Consider the following 12,720-nt stretch of genomic DNA (forward strand, 5'->3'; position numbering starts at 1 on the left):
ACTGACCCCTTTATCATTATTTAGTGTCCTTCTTTATCTCTTGTAACTTTCTTTGTTTTGAAGTCTATTTTGTCTGATATTAGTACTGCAACCCCTGCTTTCTTCTCACTGTTGTTTGCTTGAAATATGTTTTTCCATCCCTTGACTTTTAGTCTGTACATGTCTTTGGATTTGAGGTGAGTTTCTTGTAAGCAGCATATAGATGGGTCTTGCTTTTTTATCCATTCTGTTACTCTGTGTTTTTTGATTGGTGCATTCAACCCATTAACATTTAGGGTGACTATTGAAAGATATGTACTTATTGCCATTGCAGGCTTTAAATTCGTGGTTACCAAAGGTTCAAGGTTAGCCTCTTTAGTATCTTACTGCCTAACTTAGCTCGCTTATTGAGCTGTTATATACACTATCTGGAGATTCTTTTCTTCTCTCCCTTTTTGTTCCTCCTCCTCGATTCTTCATATGTTGGGTGTTTTGTGCTGTGCTCTTTCTAGGAGTGCTCCCATCTAGAGCAGTCCCTGTAAGATGTTCTGTAGAGGTGGTTTGTGGAAAGCAAATTCCCTCAGCTTTTGTTTGTCTGGGAATTGTTTAATCCCACCGTCATATTTGAATGATAGTCGTGCTGGATACAGTATCCTTGGTTCAAGGCCGTTCTGTTTCATTGTATTAAATATATCATGCCATTCTCTTCTGGCCTGTAGGGTTTCTGTTGAGAAATCTGATGTTAGCCTGATGGGTTTCCCTTTATAGGTGACCTTTTTCTCTCTAGCTGCCTTTAACACTCTTTCCTTGTCCTTGATCTTTGCCATTTTAATTATTATGTGTCTTGGTGTTGCCCTTCTTGGATCCTTTCTGTTGGGGGTTCTGTGTATTTCCGTGGTCTGTTCGATTACTTCCTCCCCCAGTGTGGGGAAGTTTTCAGCAATTATTTCTTCTAAGATACTTTCCATCTCTTTTCCTCTCTCTTCTTCTTCTGGGACCCCTATAATACGGATATTGTTCCTTTTGGATTGGTCACACAGTTCTCTTAATATTGTTTCATTCCTGGAGATCCTTTTGTCTCTCTCTATGTCAGCTTCTATGCGTTCCTGTTCTCTGATTTCAATTCCATCAATGGCCTCTAGCATTCTATCCATTCTGCTTATAAACCCTTCCAGAGTTTGTTTCATTTCTGCAATCTCCTTTCTGGCATCTGTGATCTCCTTCCGGACTTGATCCCATTTCTCTTGCGTATTTCTCTGCATCTCTGTCAGCATGTTTATGATTCTTATTTTGAATTCTTTTTCAGGGAGACTGGTTAGGTCTGTCTCCTTCTCTGGTGTTGTCTCTGTGATCTTTGTCTGCCTGTAGCTTTGCCTTTTCATGGTGATAGGAATAGTCTGCAGAACTGGGACGAGTGACGGCTGGAAGGACTTCCTTTCTTGTTGGTTTGTGACACTCCTCTCCTGGGAGAACAGCGACCTCTAGTGGCTTGTGCTGTGCAGCTGCGCACAGACAGGGCTTCTGCTTCCTGCCCGGCTGCTATGGAGTTTATCTCCGCTGTTGCTGTGGGCGTGGCCTGGCTCAGGCAGCTACTCCAAAATGGTGGAGTCGCGTTGGAGCAGGAGCGGCTGGGAGGCTATTTATCTCCGTAAGGGTTCTCCCTGCTCCCTGCAGCCCAGGGGTTAGGGTGCCCAGAGATCCCGGATTCCCTACCTCTGGATTAAGTGACCCGCCCTGCCCCTTTAAGACTTCCAAAAAGCACCCGCCAAAACAAAACAACACCCACCAAAAAAAAAAAAGAAAAAAAAATTTTTTTTAATTAAAAAAAAAAAAAAGTTTTTAATTAAAAAAAAAAAAAAAGGGTGGTCGTTCGTTTTTCTTTATTCTCCGGTGCCAGCCTCAGGCCTCTGCTCACCGGTCTTTCTGCCCTGTTTCCCTAGTATTGGGGTCCCTATCCCTTTAAGACTTCCAAAAAGCGCTCGCCAAAACAAAACAGCAAAAAAGCAAAAAAAAATGGTCGCGCGCTTTTCTTATGTCCTCTGTCGCCCAGCCTCCAGTGCCTGCTCACTGTTCTTGCTGCCCTGTTTTCCCAGTATCGAGCGCCCTGCACTCTGGCCTGGATGGCTGGGGCTGGGTGCTCGGCAGTCCTGGGCTCCTTCTCCCTCCGGCTTTGCCTGCTCTTCTCCCGCCGGGAGCTGGGGGGGAGGGGCGCTCGGCTCCGGCGGGGCCGGGGCTTGTATCTTACCCCCTTCGCGAGGCGCTGAGTTCTCTCAGGTGCGGATGTGGTCTGGATATTGTCCTGTGTCCTCTGGTCTTTATTCTAGGAAGGGTTGTCTTTGTTATATTTTCATAGATATATGTTGTTTTGGGAGGAGATTTCCGCTGCTCTACTCACGCCGCCATCTTCCGCCCCCCTCTCCCTCTGCCCATTTTTTAATTGGCTTATTTGCTTTTTGTTTATTGAGGTGTGTGAGCTCTTTGTATATTTTGGATATCAACCCCTTATCGGATATGTCATTTACTTATATTTTCCCCCATACTGTAGGATGCCTTTTTTTCCCACTGATAGTGTCCTTTGCTGTTCAGAAGGTTTTTAGTTGGATAATAGTCCCACTTGTTCATTTTTGCTTGTTTCCCTTGCCCATGGAGATATGTTCATGAAGAAATTGTTCATGTTTATATTCAAGAGAGTTTTGCTATGTTTTCTTCTAAGAGTTTTATGGTTTTATGACTTACATTCAGGTCTTTGATCCATTTCGAGTTTACTTTTGTGTATGGAGTTAGACAGTAATCCAGTTTCATTCTCTTACATGTAGCTGTCCAGTTTTGCCAACACCAGCTGTTGAAGAGGCTGTCATTTCCCCATTGTATATCCATGGCTCCTTTATTGTATATTAATTGGCCATAATCCGGACTCTCTCTGTTCCACTGGTCTGTTGCTCTGTTCTTGTGCCAGTACCAAATTGTCTTGATTACTGTGGCTTTGTAGTAGAGCTTGAAGTTGGGAACAGAGATCTCTCCTGCTTTATTCTTCCTTCTCAGGATTGCTTTGGCTTTTTGGGGTCTTTTGTGGTTACATATGAATTTTAGAATTGTTTGTTCCAGTTTGTTGAAGAATGCTGTTGGTATTTTTATAAGGATTGCATTGAATCTGTAGACTGCTTTAGGCAGGATGGCCATTTTGACAATATTAATTCTTCCTACCCAAGAGCATGGGATGAATTTCCATTTATTAGTGTTCTAATTTCTCTCATGACTGTCTTGTAGTTCTCAGGGTATATGTCTTTCACTTCCTTGGTTAGATTTATTCCTAGGTACTTTATTCTTTTCAATGCAGTTGTGAATGAAATTGTTTTCCTGACTTCTCTTTCTGCTAGTTCATCGTTAGTGTATAGGAATGCAACAGATTTCTGTTTTGTATCCCACAACTTTGCTGAATTCAGATATTAGATCTAGTAGTTTTGGAGTGGATTCTTTAGGTTTTTTTAATGTACTATATCATGTCATCTGCAAACAGGGACAGTTTAACTTCTTCCTTGCCAATCTGGATGCCTTTTATTTCTTTGTGCTGTCTGATTGCAGTGGCTGGGACCTCCAGTATTAAGTTGAATAGAAGTGGGGAGAGCGGGCATCCTTGTCTTGTTCCCGATCTTAAAGGAAAAGCTTTCAGACTCTTGCTGTTAAGTATGATGTTGGCTGTGGATTTATCATATATGGCCTTTATTATGTTGAGGTACTTGCCCTCTATAGCCATTTTTTTGAGAGTTTTTACCATGAAAGGATGTTGAATTTTGTCGAATGCTTTTTCAGCATCTATGGAGATGATCATGTGGTTTTTGTTCTTCTTTTTGTTGATATGGTGAATGATGTTGATGGATTTTCGAATGTTGTACCATCCTTGCATCCCTGGGATGAATCCCACTTGGTCATGGTGTATGATCCTTTTGATGTATTTTTTAATTCGGTTTGCTAATATTTTGTTGAGTATTTTTGCATCTACGTTCATCAGGGATATTGGTCTGTAGTTTTCTTTTTTGGTGGGGTCTTTGCCTGGTTTTGGCATTAGGGTGATGTTGGCTTCATAGAATGAGTTTGGGAGTATTCCCTCCTCTTCTATTTTTTGTAAAACTTTAAGGAGAATGGGTATTATGTCTTCTCTGTATGTCTGATAAAATTCCGAGGTAAATCAATCTGAGCCGGTGGTTTTTTTCTTTGGTAGTTTTTTGATTACCACTTCCATTTCGTTGCTGGTAATTGGTCTGTTTAGATTTTCTGTTTCTTTCTGGGTCAGTCTTGGAAGGTTGTATTTTTCTAGGAAGTTGTCCATTTCTCCTAGGTTTCCCAGCTTGTTAGCATATACGTCTTCATAGTACTCTCTAATTATTCTTTGTATTTCTGTGGGGTCAGTCGTGATTTTTCCTTTCTCGTTCCTGATTCTGTTGATTTGTGTTGACTCTCTTTTCCTCTTAATAAGTCTGGCTAGAGGCTTATCTATTTTGTTTATTTTCTCAAAGAACCAGCTCTTGGTATCATTGATTTTTGCTATTGTTTTATTCTTCTCAATTTTATTTATTTCTTCTCTGATCTTTTTTATGTCCCTCATTCTGGTGACCTTAGGCCTCATTTGTTCTTCTTTTTCCAATTTCGATAATTGTGACATTGGACTATTCATTTGGGATTGTTCTTCCTTCTTTAAATATGCCTGGATTGCTATATACTTTCCTCTTAAGACTGCTTGTGGCTGCGTCCCACAGAAGTTGGGGCTTTGTGTTGCTGTTGTCATTTGTTTCCATATATTGCTGGATCTCCATTTTAATTTGGTCATTGATCCATTGATTATTTAGGAGCATGTAGTTAAGCCTCCATGTGTTTGTGAGCCTTTTTGCTTTCTTTGTACAATTTATTTCTAATTTTATGCCTTTGTGGTCTGAAAAGTTGGTTGGTAGGATTCCAATCTTTTGGAATTTACTGAGGCTCTTTTGTGGCCTAGTATGTGGTCTATTCTGGAGAATGTTCCATGTGCACTTGAGAAGAATGTGTATCCAGTTGCTTCTGGATGTAGAGTTCTATAGATGTCTATTAGATCCATCTGTTCTAGTGTGTTGTTCATAGCCTCTGTGTCCTTACTTAATTTATGTTTGGTGGATCTGTCCTTTGGAGTGAGTGGTGTGTTGAAGTATCCCAAAATGAATGCATTGCATTCTATTTCCTCCTTTAATTCTGTTAGTATTTGTTTCACATATGTTGGTACTCCTGTATTGGGTGCATATATATTTATAATGGTTATATCCTCTTGTTGGACTGACCCCTTTATCATTATGTAATGTCCTTCTTTATCTTTTGTTACTTTCTTTATTTTGAAGTCTATTTTGTCTGATACTAGTATTGTAACACCTGCTTTTTCTCTCTGTTGTTTGCATGAAATATCTTTTTCTATCCCTTGACTTTAAGTCTGTGCATGTCTTTGGGTTTGAGTTGAGTCTCTTGTAAGCAGCATGTGGATGGGTCTTGCTTTTTTATCCATTCTATTACTCTGTGTCTTTGGATTGGTGCATTCAGTCCATTTACATTTAGGGTGATTATTGAAAGGTATGTATTTATTGCCATTGCAGGCTTTAAGTTTGTGGTTACCAAAGGCTCAAGGTTAGCTTCTTTACTATCTCACTGTCTAACTTAGCTCACTTATTGATCTATTATAATCACGGTCTGATGATTCTTTATTTCTCTCCCTTCTTATTCCTCCTCCTCCCTTCTTCATATGTTGGGTGTTTTGTTCTGTGCTCTTTTTAGGAGTGCTCCCATCTAGAGCAGTCCCTGTAAGATGCCCCGTAGAGGTGGTTTGTGGGAGGCAAATTCCCTCAACTTTTGCTTGTCTGGGAATTGTTTAATCCCTCCTTCATATTTAAATGATAATCGTGCTGGATACAGTATTCTTGGTTCAAGGCCCTTCTTTTTCTTTGCATTAAGTATATCATACTATTCTCTTCTGGCCTGTAAGGTTTCTGTTGAGAAGTCTGATGATAGCCTGATGGGTTTTCCTTTGTAGGTGACCTTTTTTTCTCTCTGGCTGCCTTTAATACTCTTTCCTTGTCTTTGATCTTTGCCATTTTAATTATTATGTGTCTTGGTGTTGCCCTCCTTGGGCAAGTTGATCCTCCTTGTATCCCTTGTCATGGGAGTTCTGTGTACCTCTGTGGTCTGAGAGGCCATTTCCTCCCCTAGTTTGGGGAAGTTTTCAGCAATTATTTCTTCAAAGACACTTTCTATCCCTTTATCTCTGTCTTCTGCTGGTTCCCCTATAATGCGGATATTGTTCCATTTTGATTGGTCACTCAGTTCTCTTAATATTCTTTCATTCTTGGAGATCCTTTTATCTCTCTCTGCATCAGCTTCTCTGCATTCCTGTTCTCTGTTTTCTAGTCCATTAATGGTCTCTTGCATCTCGTCCATTCTCCTTTGAAGTCTTCCAGAGATTGTTTTATTTCTGTATTCTCCGTCCTTAGTTCTTGCATATTTCTCTGCAAGTCCATCAGCATGGTTATGACTTTTGTTTTGAATTCTTTTTCAGGAAGACTGTTTAAATCTATCTCCCCAGATTCCTTCTCAGGGAAGATGTAGAAGATGTTGAAGCTGTCTGGGTTAGTCTTGTCTGGATCAAATTTTTTTGCCTTTTCATGTTGATAGGTGCAGCAGTATGCTATTGACGCGTCTGTCAGCTGGGAGAGCCTAGACTTTTTCCAATAGCTTCTGGCCTTTCTTTCCTGGGACAACTGTGACCCCTAGTGGCTTGTGTTGGGCAATTGCGTGTAAACTGGTTCTCTGTATCTTGCCCGTCCGGTATGGAGGAAGCTCCCTTGCTGTGGGTGTGGCCAGCCTCAGGCGGCTGCTCTGCTATGGCGGGGCCTTGCAGGGGCAATCGATGGGGGGCTGTTTGGCTGTTTATCTCTGTGAGGAGTCTCAGAGCTGTTGCCCAGGGGGTTAGTGCACCTGGAGTTCCCTGGAATTTCCAGCTGCTGGACTGTGACACAGGATGCTTCCGTCCCATTGTGGCGTCCCTGTCCCTTTAAGACTTTCAAAGCACTCGCTTTTCTTTGTCACAGATGCACTGGCTGTGAGGACCCGCTCACAGGTCTTACTGTCCTGCTTCCCTAGTTTCCAACACCCCATGCATGCACTGTGTGTCTGCGCTCTGGTGCGGATGGCTAGGGCTGGGTATTTAGCAGTCCTGGGCTCCCTCTCCCTCCCTGCTCCGACTCCTCTCCTCCCGCCGGGAGCTGGGGTGAGGAGCCTCGTGTCCCGCCAGGCTGGGGCTTGTATCTTACCCCTTTCACCAGGCGCTGGGTTCTTGCAGGTGTGGATGTACTCTGCCTGTTGTCCTGTGTCTTCTGGTCTCTCCTTTAGGGATAGTTGTATTTATTGTATTTTCAAAAATATATATGTTTTTGGGAGTAGATTCCCACTGCCCTACTCATGCCGCCATCTTGGCTCCCTCTTTCTAGTAGTTTTAACTACATACATTAAAAGCGATTCTTAAACCTTATAAACCATAATCTATAGTGAAAACCAGGAAGTAAGCAATCATGAACTGTGTATTCGAAACCAACATTCTGTAGACTGGCCAATTTATGAATACACTTGAAAATTTCTAGAAGCATACACTCCACAGAGTACAACCTTTCAATGTGGCATAAGAAACTTATTTTAACAGATCCAACTATCTTTTGTTCCTCTTTAAGAAGATAATAGTAGGTATTCGTTGACTATGTTTAGCAACAAATGTTTTGGTGTGTTATGTTATTTGGAAAGTGATCTAGATAATTAAACATTTACATCATTTAACTTAACAGAAAAACTACAAGGGTGGAAGTTACTAAAATGATTTGGGAAACTAGGACACTATAAATGGATGTTTTATAAAACATAGTTATTGTTTGAAAGTTCTTTTATAAAATTTTGCTTGGGTTAATTTTATTCACTTGCTCTTCACAATTCTACTTACATCACTCACGAAGATTTAATGAAACATTAAACAGCTAGCCATCATCTTCAGTTGTTTTTATTGCTGATAGGCTTTGTAAGATATAACATGGACATATGATTGGTAAACCTAGGCCAAATAAATGTTGTACATCTGCAATATATTTAATGGTGATAACTCTGAAGACATAAAGACATATCTGTCTTTATTAAGCCAAGCAACTAAACTACCTTTAAGAAAATCTGAGATAATCTGAACTTGAAAAACTTCTGGGCTAATTGCTATTATATTTCACAAACTTTAGGAGCTGTACTGATTTATATAAGCATTTATTTTTCTTCAGGTGAATTAAATAGAGACCTTTTACAAGTTAATATTGGAAATATCACCTGGAGGTAAAAAAATATCACACATCTGTAACATATAGACATATATAACCTATAGACAGATGCAAATAGAGATGTCACAGCGTTCATTTAAAAATTTTAGCCATCAGATAGATAAAATAATAAAAAGCTCACTAGTTTACAGAACACTTGGATCCAAATTATGTTTCTGGATGATGGAAAATGATAAGATTAACTGCTTAATCTTAACTGCTTAATCATTTCTCGAGCATATCTACATATAAACAATCTATAATATTTAGTGTTTAAAATATCCTTCTCTTTCTTAAATGCATGAGAGTCCTGTCTGCAATGTCTTGTTCTTATGTATCATATGCAAGCCCTTTGAGGTGAATAGAAGAGATTTGAATTGGAAAGGATATGCAGGCTTTCAATCATTTCGAGAACTGCACTTTAATTTCCATAAAGACTCAATTTTTAAGACTGTGTCAGTGTTTTTTAATTCCTCCAGGAATTGGGTTGCAGTCAAGTGGGTGACTTTCCCATCCAAATGCATTATCTTCAGTTTGCTTCATTATATCAGGGAGATTTCCAACTCAGATGGAAATCAAAACATTCCTATTGTTTATATTTAGAGCTGTGTGTGTTTAGAATATTTTAACAAATCATACCAATAGTTCAATTTTGGCTTAGGAGAAAAGGCCTTATAAAGTTTCTTATGCAGCTCTGAATATCAGCCTCTAATTTAGTCAACTTTTGACCACAGGACTCCTTAAACTAATCGTCTAAAAAATCTTACATTGTTAGGGTTTGGGACTCCGGGGCTTCTCCAGAGAACAAACCACACAGGCACGGAGATGTAAATCCAAGCAAAGTCTTTATTCAGCCAGCTAGCTGGGGCCGACAGCACCTCCCCTGACATGCAGGTCGAGTCCGAGCTGTCGACCCCCAAGCAACTTTAGGTATAGATTATATAGGATTTCCACAGCCGTGGCACCAAAGCTCACACATTACCACAACCAATGAATTTAAAACACATCCCATACTTTAACCAATAAAGTTGAAACGGGGACCTGCCACTTGCCTGACCTTTGCACGAGCATTCCTTAACGTCTTGTCACGAGTTTCATCCCCCTTAGGGTATGGAAACTGGGTGGCTCTCACTCTAGGGTGTTTCCTGCATTCCTTTACATTCCCCCCTTTTCTTGACTAAACTGAGGAATCTTCCACAGTGGCATCTAGGGCCTGATACCTTTGACGAAGGACTAAAGGTTGGACAGTGTCAATCCTTTCCCGCACAAACCTAACAAGCCTGTTAATTATGCATGGGCCAATCGTAAGCAGCAACAGCAGGATGACCAGTGGCCCTGCAATGGCCGAGAGGAGGGTAGCGAACCAAGGTTTGTATTTGAACCAAGACTCAAGCCATCCTTTGCAACTTTCATATTCTCTAAGTCTCTTCTCTAGATCTTTTTTCAGTTTGACCAGGGAGTCTCTTACTGCACCTGTTTTGTCTACATAAAAACAACATTCTTCTTTAAGGCTGTGCACAGCCCACCTTCTCTTAAGAACAGGAGGTCCAGGCCTCTTCGGTTCTGTAGAGCCACCTCCGACAAGGAAGTGAGGGATTGCTCCAGGTCTGACATTGTCTGTCGGAGTTGTTCTAGGTCCCTATCAATTGCCAGCCTCAGGGCTGTGAGCCCCTGTTCCCGAGTTACAAGGGCTGCAACCCCAGTGCCTGCCCCTGCTATCCCTAGGGAGAAGAGGGCCCCAATTGTCAGGGCAGTAACAGGCTCCCTCTTTCTCTGGTGGGGGCTCAGCACTTCTTCCCAAAAAGAAAGGAGGGATTCATGAGAACGATATATTAGGCGAGGTAGAATGGCCACGAGCACAGAAAACTCACTGCTAGCATTGAACACAAGGGTGGATAGGGCCGGGGTGAGGCCTGTCTTTGAACAGAGCCACCAACCCGAGGAGGGTATAACTCACTTTCCCGGCTCCCACGTGGTGTTATTATAGGAGGAGCATAACTGACTCTGGGCCATAGGGACTGTGCCCACACATGTACCAGCAATTGAGACCTGAGTGATCATAAGTCCCCTCGGTCCCCTGTCCCAAGGAGTGGGAGAGGAGTTGTTGATAGTGTAGGAGCCATTTATCCCGACTGCCTCATAGAAGGGGGGTGAACCTGGGTAGCATAACCAACAGGGATCAGTGAAGGAGGGAGTGGTGTGGTTCAGAGTTTCTGCTACTTCCTGCACCATCTCCCACAAGGGGTTATCTAACCCGGACGGACTCAAACCCGGTCTTCCTGCGGGTTCTGGAATCAGCTTCACAGATGTGGTTCCCTCGAAAGTCCATATTAAGGCGCTTATCAGCAGGATCCCCTTCATCTTCGGCTTAGGTGTAGTTTTAGAGGATTTGCAGGATGCTGCTGCACCTTCCACTCTTCCTCGCGGGCTCCTGGACCCTTATGAGGCAGGACCTTCCGAACGTAGGTGTGATGCACCCAGGGAGCGATACTATCTACCTTGAGGGCAGTCGGGGTGGTAAACAATACAATGTAAGGTCCCTTCCACCTGGGCTCGAGTGTCCTCACTCGGTGTCTCTTGACCCACACCATGTCCCCTGGGACTATGCCATGTTCCGGGCTCGGAATCTTCCCGCCCTCATAATATGCTCTAATCAGGGGCCAGATTTCCTGTTGCACTTTAGCGAGAGCTTGCAACACATTCAGGTAGTCAGGGGCCGGGTCCCCTGCCCTGGAAAGCTGTACTCACCGAGTTATGGGTGGAGGAGCTCCATACATTATCTCAAATGGAGTTAAACCATGTACATAGGGGGAGTTTCGAGCAGGGAAGATGGCTAAGGGAAGGAGGGTCACCCAGTCCCCGCCAGTCTCTAATATTAATTTAGAAAGGGTCTCCTTCAAGGTCCGATTCATTCTCTCTACCTGCCCAGAGCTCTGTGGGTTATAAGCACAATGTAACTTCCAATCTACCCCCAAAGCCTGGGCCAGTCCCTGCAGGATCTTGCTAACCAAAGCCGGGCCGTTATCTGAACCTATGGCTTCAGGGACCCCATATCGGGGGATAATTTCTTCAATTAATCTTTTTGCTACTACCTGGCTTGTCTCATGCTTGGTTGGAAAAGCCTCCACCCACCCTGAGAAGGTATCTACCATAACTAGCAAATACTTGTACCCATACTTCCCTGGTTTTACTTCGGTGAAGTCTATTTCCCAGCTCCTCCCGGGAGTCCTCCCCCTTTCCCGAGTACCTGTCGGGTGGGGCCCTCTTGGGGCTGGTTTCAGCATTGCACAGCTGCTGCGTTCTCTCGTGATCTGACGAGCTGCCTCATTCTGGTGGGGAAACACCAACTGTGCAGACTGGAAAAGGCTGAGCAGTTTTTTTTTTTCCAGCCTAGATGGGTGGACTTATGCAGATTAGCAAGCATGTACTGTCCTAATGCTTCGGGCAGGATTAATTACCTTCTTGGTCCCTACTCCAATTTCTCTCCTCAAACACTCTACCCAAGACTTGTTTCTTAATCCACTCAAGATCCTGAGGGGAATACTCAGGTTTGGGTGGCAAGGCGGGCAGTTCAGGTATGGGTACCTCGAGGGCTGCAAGTACAAGGGAGTCCAAGAGGGCCGCCCTCCTAGCTTCCGCATCAGCATGTTTGTTGCCGATGGCCTCAGGCGTAATATAATAAGTTGGGATGGTGTTTATTACTTCTGTCCTGTTGCAGAGGGAGGTGTAAGTTTTAGGAACTTTTCCAATGCAGGTTCTTTGCCTACTTACAGAGGATAAAGTGAGTCTTGGTCTTTTCTGCTGCCACTTACACTGGGAGGGGTCAGAAGACTGGTTGAGAGCATTAACAAATGCTATACCTTCGTAGTAAGGGGGAGCAACATCATAGCATAACCAGCAGGAGCGAGTTTGCTCGGGACAGATGGCAAGGGGTCCTTGATTAAAGATAATCTCCTGCCTTGATTTCTCTCTGGGACACTGTCGCTTTGGTCCAGGCGCACATTAAAAGACTGCATGCCCAGCCTCTAAGGTGGGCTGAGATATTGTATATCTGCTAAAGAATCCTGCCTTTTACTATGCCATCTACAGCTGGGTCTGCATGCTAAGTCAATTGCTCACCTTGCAAAATTACCTAGTCAGATCTGAAGAAGGAAAGACAGCACATAGGCCTCGGCTTTTTAGTATGCTAAAGTGAATCTTATACACGATTACAAATGATTAGCATAATAAAGCATGTGCTACTCTTCTTTATCTGGGGAACATTAACTGATCTCACTGAAGAATGATTCTAGAGCTTAATGTTCAACATAGTTTTAGTAGGAGGGGGGTTTCCAGCATGTAGTTACATTGCTCTGATTGCAAATATCCTGCCTTGCTTTCTTCA

This window comes from Manis pentadactyla, chromosome X (assembly GCF_030020395.1).
Source record: "Manis pentadactyla isolate mManPen7 chromosome X, mManPen7.hap1, whole genome shotgun sequence".
Taxonomy (NCBI): domain Eukaryota; kingdom Metazoa; phylum Chordata; class Mammalia; order Pholidota; family Manidae; genus Manis; species Manis pentadactyla.